This window comes from Pteropus medius, unplaced genomic scaffold (genome assembly GCF_902729225.1).
Source record: "Pteropus medius unplaced genomic scaffold, Ma_sr-lr_union100, whole genome shotgun sequence".
Lineage (NCBI taxonomy): Eukaryota > Metazoa > Chordata > Mammalia > Chiroptera > Pteropodidae > Pteropus > Pteropus medius.
Window position 1 is genome coordinate 4107028 of NW_024351729.1, and position 5306 is coordinate 4112333.

Here is a 5306-nt window from a genome sequence, read left to right on the forward strand (position 1 = left end):
GACAGAAAGAAAAGGAGAAATTCCATTATTTTTTAGAAGCGTATGCAGGTTAGATAAAGGCAACCATGAAATTAACAGCAGCCTCCTAATCTCTTGAGAATAACTTTGCTCTTGCGAACTGAGGTATTGGGTGGATGCTTCTCAAAGTTGCTTTAGAATTGTAGCAAACATTTAAATTTGCCAGCAACAACACAAATCAACATCATGCACACTGTGGTATGATGTATGGAGAAGAGTACAACATTGTTTCTGTGGTATATTTTGCCAAAAATGCATAATCTCAGTATAATCATGAGTAAACATTAGGCAAATATAAATTTAGGGATGCTCTGCCAATGCTCTGTAAAACTCGCAATGTTTTAAAGACAAAACAAAACAAAAAATTGAGAATATGTAAATAGTAGAAGACACTAAAGAGACATAACAATGTTAGTGAAAATGTACAGTTGGGGTGATTTGAACTTCTATGTTGCTAGTAAAGCAGCTGGCGTGTGTGTGTGTGTGTGTGTGTGTGTGGCATAATGGTACAGAACTGTAATTAGCATTTTTCCTCAGTTCTTCCTCATTGATGCAGTGAAGAATCTCAGGTCAGTGAGATTTAGAAAAGATTTATTAAAAGTATATTTTAGAAAGACAGAGCACCCTCCAAGGAGGCACATGTTTTTAACAAAGAAAGCTGTAACAATCCAGAAGTTGGAATGTCTGAATTATAATTGGGCCGTGATAGGTGGTTCCAAAAGCATTCTTAGGTGATTGGCGAGTGAGGTCATTTTGATTGACACTTGGCTGCTATATAACTCTTTTTCTAGTTTTCATGTGCTTACCCAAAAGTCAGTCTATTATAAGTAGATCCATGAACTTCCAGGCATAAACGTAGTATTATAATGACAATATAATGAGGCTTAGATTGTGGGCAAATTCAGGTAGTACCTTCTGCGCAGGCTTCTGTGGCCAGATTAAATCAGCCGAGATTATGACCGTCCTGTCCTTTGTCTCTGGGGATGCAGGAGGGTTTCTCTAACTACCAACAGAGTGGTCTTTGAGTGGTCTCTAGGCTGGGCCTCTATTCCTTTGTTCTTCTGTTGCTCATATCTATCTGACTAACTACCTGAGACTAGGTTGAAATCTGGAAATAACAAACAAAAGCATTAATGAGAAAAATGATGTGATTTGAATAAAATGTGTAGATCAGTTAATAGTATTATATTGATATGAATTTAATCATTTTAATAATTGTACAATCGTTACATAGGATGTAATTAACATTAGTACAAACTGGGCAAAGGAACCCAGTACTGTTTTACTATTTTTGCAACTTTTCTGTATGTTTAAACTTATTTCAAAACAATGTTTTTAAAATACAGCAACTTTCTGGCTTTTGAGAATTTTCTGCTTCAGTGTTTCAAACAGGACTTCAAAGTTTAATTTTCTTACTTTGTTCCTCCAGCTTCTTTAAAGATCCTAATACAGATAATAAATCTTTGCTACCTTTAATACTTAGAGAAACTTCTGTGTTCCTGAATAACTGGTGAATTATACAGTTTGCATATCAAAAATAGTTTTAAGAAAACAGGATGGGAATTTATTAGACATTGGAATATTAAAGATGGGGATCTGGAATTGTTTCTCTGATTTGATTTGACTGTATGAAATTATATTAATATTTTTAAGGATTAAAAGAGAACACAGTATTTTATGAGTAGATATCTAGCATAGAGAAAATAAGATGATATTAAAACTGGGTGAAAAATGACATAATCACAGGTCTCTAATCAAATCAATGTAATCAATCTAATCTGTAATGTCTTGTAGCATGTGTTTGCTACTGCTGTAATTTAAAAACTATGATTAAGTATTGATATTAATTTTAACACATAATTACTGGAGAATGCAGTATATAACTATTTCTGAAAAAGCTTTATTTAAAATGACACATTAAAGTATTTTTACTGTAGAGATTACTGGCAATGAAACTCATTTAAAAATCTCATTAACTATGTAAATACAATTGTAGAGAGGACTCAGTAATTCTCTTATTTACTGAAAAGAGTATATCAATTTATGCAGCCAATGAGTACTGGATTTGTAGCATGCTACTTAGTTCAACTCAATAAAATTACATGTTACATGAAATGAATCCACTAGCAATAACTATAATAGTCACTACATAAACTCAAAAACATATACGTAGACTCTGGAGAGGTTATTATGCACATATCTACCTAATCTCGTATTTTAAGATATAAGGAACACTTAAACCACAGAAATCAGCAAATACCACAATTTAAGGATTAACATTTTATTATTATTATTATTTTTTAAAAACAGTCATTAAACACAGGATTCACTGAAGGCCATCTTTGGAGACCAGCCATCATAAACACCTTTCATTTTACAGGAGTACTTTTAAAAATAAAAAAGGACGTAAGAGTTTCCCAGGTTTATATCACACACTAACACATTATTAAAATATTATTTTTGGTAATTTGATACATATGCTGATTGAGGCTTATAGGGTATGTTTTACATATGAAAATAGTGTATACTAATACCTAATAGTTTATCCTGTTAAATAATGAAATTAGATTATAGATACTCATATGTAATATGATCTTTTACACTTTTTCTAAAATCAGATTTTCTTAGTTATTTTTCAAGCTGTTAAAATCCAGAAAAATATGTTATTCTTCAGCAAACATATAAACAATATATGGTGACCGTAAATTCAAATAGGGTAAATTTAATAAGCATGAACTATATGGAAGAAAAAAAATCTTAATAGAATTTTCCAGTAACAGGAATACATAACTAAAGGTTTCTCCTTGTTTTCCTGTATGTCATTTAGATTAAACTCCTAATTATAATCAGATTAATGGAATCATATTCCTAAGAGCAATTTTCTTATTTATCTAGGATTTTTTTGTACTGTTTCCTATATGAAAACCGGAAAATGGCTTCCAAATATGAGTAGTTTCTGAAGAAAATATAATTGAACAATTACACACAGATAATATATTTTTTCATGAATAATACATATCAGTGAGATAGAAAGCAGACATTTTAACTTGACCTTACCAGTGGGATCTGCTTCAAGACCCATTTTTAAATTGATTGTATATTTGATCTGAACAAAGAGTAACATTATTTGTTCTCTCTGAACAAGATTATTAGCATTTGTTCAGATTTTAATACTTTCCAGTCCATTTGACTCAGTAGAGAGTTTTAAAGTACAACATAGTGAATGAAAATCTAAATAGAACAAGAAAATCGAAATATTATTTAAGGTGGATTTAAGTTTCATTCTTGCAATATATGTATAAACTAAACAATACAAGACAAATCAGAACAAAGAAGAAAAATGGATAATTAACATTATCATGAACTAACTTTGTAGAATATGGAAAATTTAGGGGGAGGATATAGAATACCATGTAACAAAATGACATAGTAACGTAAATAGAAAAGAAACAAATTCATTGAGGGTCCATACTCCTGTTGATTCTTTACAGAATTTAGTCTAATTAATTATAGCAGCCTTAATAGTTAGTTAATCATTATATGCATTATATATATTTCAAAGCATAGGTAAGCAAGTCGCGAAGTCAGTTAATGTGCCAAATCACAGATTGCAGGTAAAAATGTTAGAATTTGGCCCCAGATTTTTCTAATTTAGTAGGCATTGGATATTTCCTTTCCGTATAAAATATGAATTCATTGGCAATATGATAAAAAGAGAAAATACTGTCTTCAACATCAAAAAACTGACTTTCTAGTCTTAATTTTCAAAAAATAAATAGCTGTGGTAATTATGGATATATTTAATATGTCTGTACCTCAAATTTAATACATATAAAGAAGAGAAAGAAATGAATGACTTGTCAACTATTATTTCTATACATAAAACTCCATGTTTATTTCTATCATCCCATTTGTCTTTTATAAAATGACAAGAATTATTGTCCTTTATCAAAAAGCTATTTGTTCCAAGTACATAAAGCATATACTACATAAATATAATCATTTTTGTTCAGTAGATAACAGTGAAGTCTAAGCACATAGGATATAATTATATGATATATATAATATAAAAAATTATTTATCTTTGGAAATATAGAGATTTAATTTCTAAGGGAAACTTTTCAGAGTTTTTTTTTTCTTAAAGAGAGTGCTTACATTCATGGTAATATATTGGGCTAATTTCTTATAGAAAGGTTGACAGATAATAAAATTTCTTTACAGGCCTAGGAAAATGAATGTTTTAAGAAAACTTTTATGACAATACATTCTTTAAGAAAAATATACATGTGCACGATTCACAGTTTAAGAATAGTATTTTATATATTTATTATAAATTGTATTATATATAATATATTATATATATAACTTTACATATAATTATTTACCTTTTACCAAATGCAGGAAACACCCTCATCCAAGAACCCACAAAGTTTTATCTAATTACACTATCAAGATTGAAATTCCTCGATGTTTAATTCTCATTTTATATTGATATCCAACCTGAAGTTCCTCAGGTTATTTCTTGGTGAGCCTCCTCTTGATCAAAAATCTGTGAACTAAAAAGCCAAGGCCTGATTTCACCTGTTTTACTTGATGTTTGCTTATCACAGTCATATGTTGCAGTGAATTACTAGGGCAGCTGGGGATTGCCTACTTCCGACTGGCCTTACATACATGTCTGCTAGTGAAACAGTGGCAACTGGGTTCTATGGCCCATCACCCACTTGGCTTTGGGCAACATTTTATGGTTACGACCCTTTTAAGTGTTTGTAGTAATTCTCCTTGATTAAAGCCACAAGGGCAAGCTCAGGTTCAAAAAATGGGAGAGATTACATTTACTCAAAGATGAAGGAATTTGTACCATATTTAACAATGTACCTCAGACTATTATAAATAGTGCAGCTGGGATTTTTCGTCCATAGGTATATTGGTAAATATGTATAAGCTCTCTGTTGAGTTCATATATAGGAATAAACTACTAAATCATTTCGCTATTTTTTTTTTCAAGAAAATTATGCATTTCATCCAAATCATCTTGTGTATTAGCATCCCAGGTATAAATCCCATTTGATCATTGTGTATGATCCTTTTAATGTGCTATGGAAATTTGTTGCTAGTATTTTGTTGCAGATTTTTGCATTTATGTTTATGGGAGATATTGGCCTATAATTTTTACAAAGTGTCCTTGTCTGGCTTTTGTATTAGGGAATTAGGGTAATGGTAGCCTCATAACATCAGTCTAGAAGTATTTTCTACTCTGCAATTTTTGGAAGAGTTTGAGAAGGATT